Source organism: Dermacentor albipictus, chromosome 3 (genome assembly GCF_038994185.2).
Source record: "Dermacentor albipictus isolate Rhodes 1998 colony chromosome 3, USDA_Dalb.pri_finalv2, whole genome shotgun sequence".
In the NCBI taxonomy this organism is placed as follows: Eukaryota; Metazoa; Arthropoda; class Arachnida; order Ixodida; family Ixodidae; genus Dermacentor; species Dermacentor albipictus.
Genome location: NC_091823.1, coordinates 40352938 through 40370006, shown reverse-complemented (window position 1 = coordinate 40370006; position 17069 = coordinate 40352938). Strand labels below are relative to the sequence as shown.

The following is a 17069-nucleotide window of genomic DNA, read 5'->3' as shown; positions in this document are numbered from 1 at the left end:
GTTGGGCCAGCTTCAGTGTTAAGAAAGAGAGACCGCCTATGTAAATAACTGCGAGTCCAACGATATAATGGACCGCCTAGGCCCACCGATTCCAATGCTTCAAGTATGGCGTCATGAAGAACGTTGTCGTAGGCTCCCTTTATGTCTAAGAACATTGCGGCAGATAACCTCTTACACGTCTTTTGGTGTTGAACATAGGTTACCAGATCGATAACGTTGTCGATAGAACATCGGTGACGTCGAAAACCAGCCATGGCGTCCGGGTAGATTTCGTAGTGTTCAAGGTACCACTCAAGTCTGGCGAGGATCATTCGCTCCATTACCTTCCCAACGCAACTTGCCAGCGCAATTGGTCGGTATGAAGTAATCTCTAAGGGAGACTTGCCAGGCTTAAGAAGCGGTACCAGGCGGCTGATCTTCCAATCTTGGGGAACGTTGCCCTCCTGCCACGACTCGTTATAGATATTAAGGAGTGTTCTTCGTGCCCGTTCACCAAGGTGACATAGCATGCGGTAAGATATGCCATCCGGACCAGGCGACGACGACCGATTACATAGGGCGAGCGCCGCGTCAAGCTCTTGCGTCGTGAAAAGCAGATCCATGCGTGAATCTCGTGAATCTGGAATACGGTTCAATGTAAGCGAAGCTGTACGAGTTGGCTGGCCCGCAACCATAGCACAGAAGTCTTCCGCCACATCAATGTCTTGTCGGCGCTGGAATAGTGCTAGGGCCTTAAACGGGAAACGCTGTTCCGGAACAGAACGTAGACCACGCACAGTTCTCCATATTTGAGATAGCGGTTTGCGGGGATCTAGCGACGCACAAAATTTCGACCACCGCTGAGCCTCTAGTTTGTCCATGCGGCGTTGTATCTTCTTTTGCATTCGCCTGGCTGTTCTTAGATCCTGAATTGACTTAGTGCGTCGATATCTTCTTTCGGCACGACGGCGAATCGCACGAAGCCGCTCCAATTCCAGGTCGAATTCAGAATACCTTGGAGAACACGTGAGTGTGCGCGTGGCTGTCTGTGCCGTTTCCTTGATAGCTTGTTGAAGTCCACAAGGGAGGCCTTTGTGACAAGCGTCCTCAATGTGGGATTTAAAGACAGTCCAATCTATTCTTCGTATCGTGGTGGACGTATACGTGTTAGACATTCCCGTGATCTTGAGGTAAGTGGGGATGTGGTCACTTCCGTGCGTTTCAATGTCCAAAAACCACTTAACATGTGTGGCGAGGCGGTGGGAGACGAAAGTCAAATCGAGGCAGCTGCTATACGTTATTCCCCGCAGAAATGTTGGACTCGCGTCATTCAGCAGGTATAGACCGTTGTTGGAAGCCAAGGAAGCTAGTCGTCTTCCCGTCGCGTTAACCTTAGAGCTTCCCCAAATGGTATGGTGTGCATTGAAGTCCCCGGTGATAATCCATGGACCAGGTTGTGTTTTTAAGATGTCTTCGAGCCTTTTGGTGTCAAATCGGCTTGATGGAGACAGATACACCCCCAAGAGTGCAAAGGTGACATTCCTATTTTTAACAGTCATGCACACATACTGATTGTCGTCATGAGGTTGCACCGGTTGGACGACGTAAGTAAGTTCACGGCGAATAAACACGACGACCTTGCTGCTTTTGATGTCGCTTGATGAGAATGTTGTCTCGTAGCCGGATAGTCTTATTGGATGGGATAATCTTGGTTCACAGATGACAATGATTGGAAATCGGTTAGTGAGAACAAATTGACGAAAATCGGCGATGCGAGATCTTAGACCTCTCGCGTTCCACTGAAGGATCGACGCTTCTCTGACCTCCTTACGAAATGACTGGTGATTGTCAGTCATGGCTTCACTCAAGGCTTGCTAGGACGGGGCTCAGCGCGTCGAGCACTTGTAGCCCACTTCGAGCAGATGGAGTGTCAATGCTTGTCAGCATGGCCCTGATGACATTCACAATAGATCGCAGCACCGGGATCATTTGGCAGTCGACTGTTGAAGCCTCACCAACAGAAGCGGGCTTCGATGGGAGCGTCAAGCGTGGAGGCTCCTTAGAGGACTGATAGCTTGCAAGCGTCGGCCACTCTTCCACGGGGGCAGCGTTTCCCGTCTGAGGTCTCCTTGTGCTCTCGGGCATTCTATTTGAGGATGATGGCGTTGGCACAAGCGGCGCACGAACTCCACCCTGTCTTGAGCGTTTTCGTCGATGACGACGTCGACGCGGGATCTTTTCTGAGGCTTCTCTATGGGTTGAGTTATCCCTGACCATTTGCTTCAGAACTTCCAACTCTTTTTTGAGTCTTGGGCATTCTTTAGACGTCGCTTCATGGGTGCCTTTACAGTTGCCACACCTAAAGTTTGTTGCACGGCAGACATCTACAGTGTGTGACTCCGCGCACCGGGGGCACATTGGGGAGTTTGCGCAGGCGCCCTTAACATGCCCGATCTTGAAGCACTTGTGGCATTGAAGCGGCTTTGGGACAAACCGCCGTACGACATGTCGGAAGTGACCGACCTTTACGTGTGAAGGGATGGAATCCCCCTTGAACACAATCTTCACACAACGGCTGTTGCCGAGTCGGCATACGTGCGTGATGACCACTCCTTCGTATGCCGGTTTGATTAGAATTGGCAGGTCCGAGTTCGAAATAGCCAAGTCAACGTCGTAGATCACACCTGCAGTGCAGGCCCCATCCATAGGTATGATCGGTCGTACTTTTATGTTGCCCAATTCTGTGATCTGTCGTAGCGTCTCCAGCGTGGTTCCACGGGTTGTGTCGACAGCTAGAACATTCTTTCGTGTGTTCAGCCGGACTTCCTTGATTTCGTTTGGCGCCTTTCCCTCAAGAAAAACAGAGAGAGCTTGCCTGTTCAATACTCGAAGGTTGACGGAAGAATCCACTGGCATGAAGAGGATGGTGTGCGGCCAGCGTTCACTGCCTGCCTGCATGGTTGACGTACTCGCTGGTGACGACGCCTTGATAAGCCTCCTTTTAGCCCTTCGGCTCCTCACCGACACGAAGCTGTCATCGGATGAGTCGTCACCTGCGATTGAGTAGACCTCTGTGTCTTCACTGGTGCTGGACCAGGTGCCTCGTTTCCTTGAGGAGCTTGTCCATGTAGTGATCTGGCCAGACGGGCCGGCAATAGGCTCTGCATCCATGGCCACAGGAGTAAGAGTCTCTCTGGGGCGTTCACTGGTGGTTGACCAGGTGCCTTGACTCATAGAAGAGCTTGCAGTTGCAGACTTCTGGCTGCACGAGCCTGCGGAACGTTCCGCGTCCATCACCTCAAGCCAGGACGCGGAAAGCGCTCCAGAGACTGATGAAAATTTGACGAAAAACTGGCTAGCTGGCACAGGTGCGTTCTAGCACTGAGTAACTTCGTCGTCGTCTCCGAAACACTTAGAATTACTCCAGTGGCGTATGAGGAGAAAGGCTGCACATCGCTAGCGATAAGCGCCCCGCGGACGGGAAGCGGACAACAGAAAAATTAGGAAAATGACTTAACCGCAGCTGGGGCGGAGAGATTGGCCAGCAAGAAATGGGGCCAGGTTTGTTACGTCACACTACAGTACGCCTTCCTAGGTGACGGCGCAACAGACCAGAGTAGTGCAGAAAAATGCAGGACAAGTAGAGGCTCAGCAGAATGAGATAGATGATGATGAAACAGCAGAATAAGACATGTACGGTCCAATCATGTAGTGTCCGCCAGTTCCAGCAGTCACTTTATTGATACAGACTAATAAAATCTGTGTACACGACGTTCACAATGGCACAACAACGGTTTACAAATATAAACTGCCTTATCTCAGCGCCCTGCCTAGAGTCTAATGATTTCCACGGATGGTGGTAGTAGTTGTGGAGGCGGTGAGCTGTCGCAACAGGCTGGGCTCTCCTGGTGATCAAGGCCGGTAATAGCTACACCAGAGCGTTCATTAGAATATTACTTCGGTGTTTCACCCCTTGTACACCAAACCAGTATCTTTAAGAATGCAAGAGAAAGACTTGAAATTTCTGTCTGGGCTATATATAACTGATCCTTCTGGGAACACAGGGTATTGCCGGCATGCATGCGGAAGGCCCTTCTTTTGAAGGTTTCCGGAACAGCGCCCCTTTCAACTCGGTATTTTGGGAATGACCACGAACAATGTTCAATGTTTCGTGTATCGTCGCATGCAGTACAGTTTGGAGAATCGATAGGACCCGTCGTAAATAGACATGATGTACGAGCACATCCTGCCCTTAATCGATATAAAAGTGATGATTCCTCTCGACGAAATCGCTTGGTTACACTGGGCATATATGTTTCAACCGAAAGCGACCCAAATTGATTATGAATGCCACATTCTAATTTAATTACTTTTTGGGGGATATGAAAGAGCGCCGCGTATTCAAGAGCATCAGCTTTCTTCGTTGCCAGCAATACCAATGTGGCATGGAATCCACTGAAACTTCACCCCGAAGCCTTTGTTGACATGTACTTTCACTAAGGCATGTGATCACAAAAGCCACATCTACGTGCCACGTAGAACAGATGTAATTACGCTACATACAAAAGCATACGTATTTCATATATATATATATATATATATATATATATATATATATATATATATTTATGTACGTAGCATGTTTATATCTACCCAGTGTACTCTCAACAGGGTTATCGTTGTAGTTAACAGCAGACATTAAATGCATCTTCAGGGAGGGCGCTCCACAAACGCGCCGCTCATCGGAGAGAGCAGGGTACCGCTGTCACCGCACCTTTAGCACAACACGAAAACGACCGTATCGTGGCTAATGCTCAGCGTAGCGCAGCGCAGCAGAAGCATTCGCTGCGGGAGTAGCGTAAACCCCCAGTCTGCGCTTCAGCAAAGTCACACTGGAAGGAGCACGATGTTGCCGTATCTTCACGCTCAGGCGAGCAAGTGTGCGCGCTCTGCCGGAAACGGATGTAATGTATGGCAGTGGGAACTGGTGATGCTGTACAGGCGGGCAGGTAAAGGAAAAGGAGGTCTTGAGCATCACTTTCTCAGAATAACTCCAAAAGAAACTTTTCGCTGTTTCTTCAGTGGCGCAGGGAAAACATTTATCATAGTCGGGCTTCTGAATTCAAGGGCGCTGTCACTGTGAGTCAGGTAAAAGAAAAAAACAAGAAATAAAGAATTTGCTTTACTAATGACATGGCGACGCCGTAAGCCACACGGAAACCGAGCGCTTCCTCTATGCAGTCGTACGTGTTTACTTACATCAAGGCCGTCGCGTGATTTCTCGTTAAGTTCTGCCTTCGTGGAGCCCTTAACGCCATGGGAAGAGACGTGGAGAATTTGTCACGCCACGGCATTTAGAAGAGCGAACCGTTCTTGCACGATATTACACATTTAAAGCTGCATAAAATGCGTGGCCGAGGGAAGACTGTCGCCATCGCGTGCAACGTGTGAGTTGTCAGTGCCATCATTTGAAATGTTTCCGGCTTATCTTTTTCACCATAGCGTTCTACCCGACACACCAGGATAATAACACATTGTAATAAAGACAGCTGAGGCTACTGAGGGATCAATATGTCCGAGAAGCGCAGAAATCGGCGCTTGTGTACTATAGAAACATCAACGATCTAAAGCAGAAGGAGCTGTAAAGGAAAAACAAGATCACACCCGTGAATATTGTGCTCAACTTGTGTAGCAGGAGCGCCGAGGGACTTGTTGCTCTTAGAGAGGGTCGTTTCTTTTATTGTTACCTATTTCCCCAAATGATTGCTTCCACCCCTCGTTTCAATATATTATTATGGTGAAAGCTGAGCAACACTAATCGGTCAGAGAAGATCGATTCGTCAGGGACAAGGAATGGCGGAGGAGGTCGCATTCTTAGAGACTCCTTGTGGTGCGTGTCAGCGGCTCATATAATTTCCATGCGCTGCAGTGCTTGGGGATTGCGGAGCACAGCAGGCCCAAGGAACCACGCAAGACCGATCACACTTGTGACGCCGGAGTCAATAAATATGAAATGATCCACTTTCGTGCACAGAAATTGCGGGTCCACGCAGTTCTTGCTTCTTGTTTCAGGGCAGTGTACGCGTCCGCGAAAGCAACTTCCGCTTGCAACTTGGATTTTCATTCTTGACGACAGCTGGTTATGAAGATATGAGGGGCGTGCGCCCATTTTCGAAACGTTTGAATAACAAATCAAAGTAGTTGCTTATTCGATTCGGTCTTCGAATGGAACATTCACTATTCGTTAGTACAAATATTTTTTGAATAGCTTTACGAGTATTTCAAAATGTCAAGTGGGCATATTCAAACGTTAAGATCGAGTAAAACTATGGTAAATTAGAACCCCGCTGGCATAGCATAGGCGTCGAACAGGAAAAATTCCGTAGTGGGGCAGACTTTGCCGGCTATGCAGCGACCGTTTGGAGTCTTTGAAGAGTCCATGTGCCCGTGAACAGACTGCTTATTTGTTCGCGCCATCTGTGCTTCTAATAAACAAAGCTTAACTTACCAGGCATTGACAGAAACTTTGTAACATTATAAATACGAAGATATAAACACTGGTTTACATTACCTGTGAAAACGGCTGGGAATAACTTGAAAAGTATGCGACGTTTGATTTGATTCTATTCTCTTCTGGCACTGTTCGACTCGTATTCAGTCTGACCTAAATTTACTATTCACACAGCCATTGGAAATGTATATAATGTTTTTAGCAGCGGCGCTAATTGCCCTGGTGTCCCGGAGAGACAGGAGCTATAGAAATGACGTGACCGAGGTCATTTGCTTTCATTGACATGTCCAGTGATCGCAAGCCAGCAGTAGACTAGCGCAGCGCTATGCGATAACGAAACTACTGAAACGCGAGAACTCGCGCGGCAGAGAGTCGGGCTTTCGATCGCCCGCTTCTTTGTCAACTGTAATGCCGGTGAGTTTTTTTAAAGATAAAAACGAAATAAAACTGGACAAATAGCATTTTATTTCGTCTTTTAATTCAATAGAAGGATGTTTATATCACGAGCTTTTGAGTACTAGTCACAGAATTGAAATTAGAAGTTCCTTCAACATTGGACAAGTACTTGAATGCCCCGGGGGTCTCCAATTGTGTCCTACATTTACCTCGATTTCCCCATTACTAAAACTGTGTTCGCGATAATATTGACGCCTTAGAGATTATCGAGCCCTAATCTATCACTTTAGCTTGACTTACTATTTGCTTGCAGTGTCCCTGTAAACATAATTTATAAAACCTATAGACATTTACTGCGAAGGGATTTTCTATGATGAATCTCTGGCTGATCCCTCTAAGTTTTTACTTCCTGCAAATTACCGTTTGGAAGTCTACCGAAAACAATGCTACCAATACGAATGTCACAACCTTTATTTCTAGAGAGCATTATATGCTGTTGCTTACGTTATAGTACAGTCTAAAACAAAAGTCTTCAATCAGGAAAAGCAGACCGTATGAAGCTGTCAATAATACGTCTGCTTGCAAAATTTATTTGTATATTGAGCTTATTAACTTACACACTCAACCGCGTGTGTTCTTTATGTGGAGAGAAGAGCGGCTGACACGTCCTTTCTCTCTTTGGCGCACCTATCGCTGACGTACTCTTTTTTTTTGTCTCTCTCTCAATTTCTCTCTCTCCACCACAGGGCCCGGATAATTTGCCGCTCCCGATGCTCAGTTGGCGAGTTGCACGGCTGACGTGAGGCTGGGCTGAGCTATTCCAAGTGGATTACTCTCGTGATCATTCCGATCTCACAGTGAAACCCGGCTAATGAGACACCGTTGTCAAAGGTGAGCTGTGATTCGGTGTACATATGTACTATTGTGATTTGGATGTTGTTGTAGTTCGCGTGCCGCCTTTTCTTTTTCGACTCATTACCTAGGAGATAACTGTAGTTGAAAAAGAGAAAACAGTAGTAAGAAGACCTACATGTCAATTTTACCGAAGCTCGTGAATTTCACGCATACGAAGACCTTATCCCGCATTACAAGTTATTCGAAACAATTAAAGAGAAAAAGGAAAGGAAGGCCACCCGAGAAATGTACGCGCAGAGAAATCGTAAGCCCAGTGAGATGAGTGGCGGCAAGATCGTGCCTAAGAAGGTTCTAAGAAAACAAAAATTTGTTTACACCGCTTGTTGAAAGTCAATGGGCTTTTTTTCTACAAATTCTGCCTAAACAAAGCATACGGACCTGCCGTGCGGCCTTGCATGTCGTCTTCTGATTTATACAGCTTTTCAGCAAACAATCCTTTCAAAAGTTATTGCTGGTCAAGAATGAACCACATGAAATAGTCTAGTAGCGACCCTTTTATGTGATTGTACTTTTTGTGAACGCCTGGACTCAGGGACCGCCTTTGATTACACCGGGGAACGTTGTCGAGTGTGCGCGTGCATTATTTATTATACATTGCGCAACCGACTTACCTAGTCTACGAGACGGCAAAGGGATCTACTATGTATTCATCAGCAGTCAATAGAGTTCCTAAACTCGTTTTTCATAAGCGACGACGTTGCGTAGAAATGAGGCATAGCCGACAATTTCACAGTTAGCCGTGTTTACGCGGACTCGAAGAGAGAACGAAAAAGAATGCAGGGATGATAACTGGAAAGGCGTTCGGTTGGCTACTCTATGCGGCGAGAGGGGAACAGGGAAGTAAGAAGATGAGTGAGAGGAAACAGGGGAACGTGGCGCGCGTCTGCGGACAGCACCATGCATGCAGTCAAAGGTGGTCGCAACAGCAAACCCGCCCCTTGTCCCCAGTTGAAGCAATGATAAATATTTTCGTGTTCCAGATCTGCGATCTGTGCACATGTTCTGTTGTGGTGTCCTTTCACATTCAATTTCCGCGGTAAATTTAAGAGTCTGCTTACGAAAAGCTTTGCCGTAACTAATTTAGGCATGCGAAGATGTCCTGGCACATTATCCGGGCTTCAGGGCATTGTCGATATGCTCGACGGCGACCCCGTTCTGTCATGCGACACCTACGGTGACTCAGACGACCCATTCTCCCTCCCGCATCTATTCCCACAGTGGCTTCTTTGCAGACTTGCACATCTCAAAGAAATAAAGAAAAAAAGAAAGAAGGAAAGAAAAACAAATCACGTGTATACGGGTCGCGTTGTTCCCCTTATTCGTACAGAGTAATTCACAAAGTGGGACCCGCAGAGAATTCAGCTGCACGTCATGCGGGCGGTGTGCAGGAGGTACGCCAATTTCAAAGGATAATTTGTTTAGCTCAAAGCTATAGTTACGAGTTACGAGCAACCCGCATGTGTCCTCTTCTCGGACGTCTTCGTCCTTTTTGTTTGTCTGCCGGAAATAATTTTTGGCTGATTTCGAAAGTGGAGCATTCTTTTCAGGGTCTTCTGAAGTTGCTGTAGTGATGCTCTAGTAAGGAATAATGAGCGATCTATAGCTTAGTTGCCCGCTGAACTTTCCTTGCCAGTTACTTTCTATTTAGTTTCTAATTTCTATAGTGCGAAAACAATGCCGTTCTACTGGTGCTTCGTTATGTATATATGTACTGTGTTAGATCTCTGAGTAAACATGTTCCGGAACAAAGTACGTCACTGTTGTACTTTTCAAGTGGTAGGCGTGGTGACCCATTCAGAATACAAATGATAACTTGTATTTGCCTTTTGTGGGTTGTTGATATATTCAATAAATAAATAAATAAATAAATAAATAAATAAATAAATAAATAAATAAATAAGAGTGCCCAGGGGCAACCCTACGGTCTCACTGCCTGCGCACGCGTACATTAAACTAAGACAGAAAAAAAAGAGGTTTCAGGAGAATGTAATAATAATAATAATAATAATAATAATAATAATAATAATAATAATAATAATAATAATAATAATAATAATAATAATAATAATAATAATAATAATAATAATAATAACAAAGCGAGACGGTACACACCGTACGTTCAACCAAGTGAGTACCACTACTTGCGCTTCCAATGCTCCTTGCATATTTTTAGAAGAGTACAAGCTTGAGAATGTCGCTACACAGACTTAAATTGGACTCAGCTTTATACTATACATGCTGTGCTAACTGTCTGCCAAGTTTCACCCTATATACTGCGTCTCTTGCGTGTGAGAATGCTTTTTACCATCGCCAACGCACACACGGGAAACCAGACTGAGAATTTTATCGAGACGTTGCGTTCGAGCAAGCGGGTGTTTACTACACGGCACGTTGAAATACGCGAGAAAACACGAACACGCAGAGCAACATTGAAATGAATTTCTGGGTTTGGCGTGCCAAAACCACGATTTGATCATGAAGTACGCCATAGTGGGGGGAGTGCGGACAAATTTTCGCTACTATGGGATCTTTAACGTGCCCTCAATGTAAATGACGCGGGCGTTTTCGCATTTGGCCCCCATCGAATCCATCAAATCCCGGCCACCGCGCCGGGAGCCGACATGGAAAGAGAAGACAAGCAGTTTATGATGACGAAGAAGAGCGAGGATACAGTGAACCATAGCCGGAAACTCCTTTCCGTGAAATACGTCAAAAGAAGCAAAAAAGCGTGCAAGAAGAAAAAAGAATGCGATCATTCGGATAGCCCTGAACTTCAAAGCAAGACGGTTAAATTACGCTTCAAGCTATCAACCGAGTTTCTTCACTTCATCTCAAGCCTATGCGGGGACCGTTGCTATACGCGCGCGTTGCGCTTCGCCGCATAGAAGCATCTGCGTTTTCCTGCGAGATTATTAGCCCAATGCCCCAATTTCGTGAGACGTCGTCGAGGGCTAATTGGCACACATTGCGTTGCTTCCCGAAAGCGAAGTGTCTGCAAGCACAGCGTCGGTTGGTGCCTCGTTTGTCGCGCACGCACGCTTGTTAATGAAACTACGAGCCCGTTCGTCTGAGTTGCGAGCGCTTGCTTTGTGCCTCGAATTCGACTGTTCAACATTTCGGTGCTGCGATTAGGAGGCTCCGTGGAGTTGGATTAATTGGGCGCCCTGCAGGCTTCGGTGAGCCAATGCTGCCCCAGCTGCTCGAACGGAGAAAGAATCGGCGGGGAAGACTTAGTGGAAGCGACAGAGCTGGGCTTACTTACCAACGCCCAGATTTTGGCGATATGCGAAGCCGCATTTTCCGTGGATCAAACGATTGCTCAACTACTCAAGATATAAGTTGCTCAACAGCACGAGGTAATAATACTAGTGACGTGGCTGGAACTACAGCTGCGCGTGGTGATAAATGACTTTTTTTTTTTCGCCAAAGAAGTACAATGTCGTCAGAGGAGATCGCGACACTCTCTCGATGTGCCCGACTATACGACCCGGTACGGACAAGCGCTGTCTTCCTCCACAGCGTTGTGACTGGAGATTAGTTTGTGCGAGCATGAGGCACCTCGTAATATGGCACGGGGAGCAAGAATGCGCATTATAAAATAAAGCAATGCGCAATACAATTTTCTTAAAAGTGCGACTTTTTTTTTTAATATTTGGGGTTTTACGTGCCAAAACCACTTTCTGATTATGAGGCACGCCGTAGTGGAGGACTCCGGAAATTTAGACCACCTGGGGTTCTTTAACGTGCACCTAAATCTAAGCACACGGGTGTTTTCGCATTTCGCCCCCATCGAAATGCGGCCGCCGTGGCCGGGATTCGATCCCGCGACCTCGTGCTCAGCAGCCCAACACCATAGCCACTGAGCAACCACGGCGGGTAAAGTGCGACTGGATGGCACTACTACACACCAGAAGCTGAACGCACCGAAGACATATATATATATATATATATATATATATATATATATATATATATATATATATATATATATATATATATATATATATATACAGTGAAGTAGACGCGCGTATGAAGCGGTTTATTGACGTTTCGGCCGGGGTCCGGCCTTCATCAGAATGATGATTCATCATTCTGATGAAGGCCGGACCCCGGCCGAAACGTCAATAAACCGCTTCATACGCGCGTCTACTTCACTGTGAATATTTACCCGGACCCAGAACTGCTTTTTTTCTGGTATATATATATATATATATATATATATATATATATATATATATATATATATATATATATATATATATATATATATATATATAACCATCCGAAGGTTGTGGGATTGTTTCCCACCTACCTGCGGCAAGTTGTTTTTTCATCCATTTTAATATTTTAATTCCCATTCATTTATCGTCCCCTTATTTCATTTCCTAAGCTCAAGTAATTTCCCCTGTGTTGTACTTGGTGCCAGTGTTTGTTGGCTTCTTATGATATGACTAATAAAAATCGGGCCCCTCAGTTAATCCCCTTTTTTCTCGTTTATGTGCAGATTAATTGTCGTAAACTGTTTTGAGTTCTCGTTTGTGCTGACCCCTAAATCTATCATTGGCTTAAATATGACTCGTGGTGAATTTGTTTAGTTCTGCGTGAAGACTAAGCGAATACAGTTTTTATGCGCGAACATTATTGCTACCTTGACATTTATGCGCTGTCATCGCTTTGCATTGTCTTGTTACCTACCACTCGTATTCTATCGTACTACTCAATGTTTGGCGTTTTTTAACCAACTCTCTGTTGAGGACAGGCATGGTGATGCCGGTTATTCCTTTTAGCTTAGCAAAATATTACGTTGTAGGCGTACGCTGCTTTAAATAAATATAAAATCAAGCATATGGTTCTGCAAATATTGCACATTTCGAATACGAATCAAACAGTCATTGCTATTTGTTTCGTATTTAATTTGGGTATTCGTCATTCTAGTTGTCGAATATTCTTTTTTTTTTGTTCGAATACTTAAGGTGTGAGGCCCCAAATGGAAGAAAATGTTTTTAATTTGCAGCCAGGATTATAGTTGTAATTCTTTTTCTGATTAAGCACATTTTATTTGACTTATTGCACTATGTAAAGTACAAGAAATGGTTCAATTAACTTTTTTAGTTCATTGTCGGGCAAAAATGTGTTAAAATATACATTGAACTTGGATAAATGTAATTGTGTGCATATTAGGTAAGTAATCTCTGAAAGTCTAGCAAAAGCAAACCAAAAAAAGTTGCCAGCTTTGACGACATTTTTATAAAAAGGAAATGAGCTGTGATGTTAAGAATGATCCACCGTTTCTTTTATCCTAGTTCATTTAATGCATTCGTCGTGAGCAATGAGTGTAGAAAATGTTATTTCAAATTATTTATTAAGAAAATTTATCAGTGCTTACGTCACATACTGTGGAGCAAAATATTGTTTTTAGAAAGAAAAAATTGAAGTAAATAAACAAGAAACATTCTTGAAGCGTCCGGCATTTCTCTTGTGACCGTTTCCAGAGTTTTTAATAACATATTACTTCCGCAACTAAGCATAAGAATACTTACTAGTTACTATTTCTGGTGCTAAAAAGTTAAGAAAAAGTAAGAATATTATAATGTATGGGAAGAATGAGTCACAATGACTGCACAATAATAGGGCAAGTGTTTAAAGACTAGCTGTACCTCCAAAACTAATCAAGGTAGAAAAAAAAAATCAACATTTAACACGAAAATTAACATGTGATTGTGGCCTCGCACCTTAAAGAGGTAACAACAGTCGTAGTCTCCAGGGAGAAAAAGAAACGGAGCAAGTGGAGACCCATTAGAATGACCCACCTTCAGGAGAACCACGGCTGTTGTGTAGTCGGACCAGTTGTCGAGAGAATGCATGGAACTTTAGCGCAAAGGCTTCCACTTGAATAACGTGTCTCGCCTGACTATGAACTAGTTGCTTCGCTTTAGGCAAAGCAACGTATGTTTTGGCCAATCTCAACACATTCACCGGCGCGATATTGCGCAGGTGAACATTCCTCGACGCGTCTTTCAGCCGCCCATGCCCCAAATAAATAAATAAATAAATAAATAAATAAATAAATAAATAAATAAATAAATAAATAAATAAATAAATAAATAAATATATAAATAAATAAATAAATAAATAAATTCGGTGTTTGCGTTCGTTTTAAGGGAGAGTATTTTTTTCGATACACCGCAGAGGAATTGCTACGCGTTACAAAGCAGATCTCATTCCAACATCAATTCCATTTTTTTCTCGCCACGTCCAGGTCTTGGTCCCCGCGTTCCGCCCCAGAATTACTTCGAGAACCGTGAAACAAACGATCTCAAAATAAGCAGGAAGAAGGTCGAGGAGTCAAGAGAAACAAAGGCGTACACGCTTGGCTTCTATTTGCGCTCAAGCCACGGTGACGTTTCAATAAACAGCTCGCGGCCAGATGCCCGGCGCGGCTCTTTGCACGTCACTGTTGCCGGCGGTTTTCAATTTGACTGCCGCCCAAGCGACGACGCGGTGCAAGCCGCTCGGGTTGCATTTCACCTCGTCCGAGGCCCGGCACGCGGCGACGTTCGCGAGGGTGGCTATTCGTTTTCATTTGGCGTACCCCAACCACATAGCGCCCCTGGGAGGCAATGCGCAGCGCAGTGATCCGCGTTTCAGTTTGCACGCGTAGGCGGGACTGCACCGACTGACCGCTGCCATTGACATCCAACGTGACCCGCCCAAGAGGGCCGGATTTCTTCCGCGCTAGATTTAATTGAAATCCTTCTTCGTCGTCCCGAATTGGTTCGTATACGGCGATCGGTTCGACCCACCCTAACGTACCCGGTTACCGGAAGCGAGTTACACGGATAGCCCACGAAACGTGTTCCGAGTTCACAGATGAGAAGGAGAATCCTTGCGCAATTTGGCGCATGTCGGTCGGTGCTTAAAAAATAGAACTGTGTTAAGAATTATGCAGACGCCATGCAAGGCGGGAATCGAAGTAAGCGAGGCTTACACTTTACTCAATTTTAAAGCGAAGCCTTAAAATTGAGTACAGTGTGAGTATTTCTCTCTTTCTCTCCTACACATACACTCGTGCACAACCGTTGTCTTTGCGTAATTATTAGTTAAGAATTACGCAAAGTTGAGAAGTTTCTGATGATAGCCATATCTCTCCGAAGAAGTACAGTAAGCTTGACAACTCATCAAATGCTGTGAACATGCGAATCGCCCTAGGCCACATATTATATTCCGGAGAAACTACCCTCATGCTTTACGAGGGTATGCCGGGTGTTCAAAATTAGGCTTCGTGATTTTCTTAAAATTAGGCACTGGGAGGCCCGCGAAGACCACTTGTGCAAATAAGTTATGTGGCCAGGGGGACACAAAGTTGTACGATAATTATCGCTGTCAGCAGCCCATATAACAAAAATTAAACAATTAACTTTTTGTTGATCTTCGCGATGAGGTGAGCTTCGCGTGCCTCTCAGTGCCTAATTTTAAGAAAACCATAAAGCTTAATTTTGAACACACTGTACCTGCAGTTAAGCATTGCAAGGAAAAATGCGATAGCATAAACGCTAATTGAACTCAACACTTTCACGGAATTTTATCGCCGTAGTTACGTGTTTGGTTTAAACAATGTACATTTGTTAGCTAAAAGTTTCTTGGAGCTATCTGGCTAGAACGGGCACGACTGCTGGTTTCGATGGTCTTGTTAAAACGCCGAAAGTATAGTGGCATCGCTATCTGCTGGTGAGGCTGCTGTTCGAGAGGGAAAGCCGTGACATGCACGGACGCATGTTGTATGGTGTCTCTCTGATTGATTGATTGATTGATTGATTGATTGATTGATTGATTGATTGATTGATTGATTGAGTTTAACTTCGTGGATAAATACCGCAGCTATGGGAGACGCCGCAGTGGGTGGCTCCGGGTGAACTTTGACTACCTGTTTTTTTTCTTTTCTTTTAACGAGCGGCTAAAGCTAAGTACACAAGCATTTTTGCATTTCGCCCCCATCGAAGTGCGGCCACCGCAAGAGAATCGAGCCCGCGACCTTGTACTCAGCTGCAGAACGCTATATCCATTGCGCCATGACGGTGAGTTCCGTGTAAAGTCTATATAAGCGGATATCTCGCCGGAGGACATCCATCGTACTTTCATTATCGCCAATCCGGTCTCTACCAGCCCGGCCGCGACAAGATGGAGTGGGAAGGGTGGCCGCATCCGGCGCCGTCCGTACTTCTGGCTTCCGGAGTTCCTGCGCGAACGATGAAAGCCCGTGATAGGTCCCAGCCACGCGAGCGAAGGAGCTACAGCTCGAGGTTAGCGCCATAGATACCGACATCGCTGCGCAGCTGTTCTGAGCTGCGATTCGACCTTTACGGGCACGGCCGCTCGGGTCGATATTGGTTTTGAGACTATACCATTCGTACCGTGAAGTAAAAAAAAAGCAAATGTTACCGTCGGCTGGAACTACACTCTACCACGTGGTTGCGAATAATTTTTTCGCCTTGTTGTCTCCAATTACAAATTCCAATTGAAAGGAATAATAATTGCAATCGGCTTAGAGTTCTGAGGGCGTGATCACTTCATCCTTATACTTTGTCATTTTTTAAATACGGCCTACTTTGGCCATTGTGTATGTGCCACTCAGTACATGCCCACCGGGAGGAACACATACAACAGAAAAAAAAAGAAAACGTATGAGTACAGTTTGAATCGTTGTTTACGCATTCGAACAAAACTTCGCGTCACCTAAAGATGCCAACAGAGTGCGTGGGTTTGGCTGGTTTGTTGCTTGACCGAATAGGCACGCCTGATTAGATGATGCAATATTTTTCGCATTGGTAGCTGTCATGGCATACATAGTCCCATGAGGGTATCGATGCGTTTATCGATTTCCAATGAGCAATTGGTTGAAATTTGGCTCTTTCTTGTGTGTGTGTTGTCTGTCCGTCGTCATCCAAGTTGCTCTACATAAACCGGCTACTATACGCTGCACCTTGCCGGGGAAAAGTTTTCTTGCAATATAGAACGCTTCGGTACTCGGCAGCGCTGAGGCCCTGGATGTTCACTCGTGCTGTTAAACAAATTTTTCATTGTCTTTTCTCAGTTATAACGACAATTTTTATCATTCTGTCTGTACAGGAACAAGAACTATGTATATTTGTGATTTGCGTGCTTGCATTTCCTTAGATCTGAACGCCAGCAGCTGCGTTTTATTCCCACGATCGGCGAATTCGCTTTGGAGCTCCTGGAAACGAAGTGGACCCGCCACTCCGAAATTGCT

General features: G+C 45.2%; 1 protein-coding gene across 2 annotated transcripts in view; it reads left to right on the top strand.

Moving 5' to 3' along the window:
* Positions 1-17069, top strand: part of CngA (Cyclic nucleotide-gated ion channel subunit A) — a 371493-nt gene that overhangs the window by 265812 nt on the left and 88612 nt on the right. For both annotated transcript variants that reach the window (XM_065432743.2, XM_070535384.1), the window contains one exon: positions 7633-7777. The gene's annotated coding sequence lies outside the window, so the exon portion shown is untranslated. The remainder of the gene's footprint in view (positions 1-7632; positions 7778-17069) is intronic.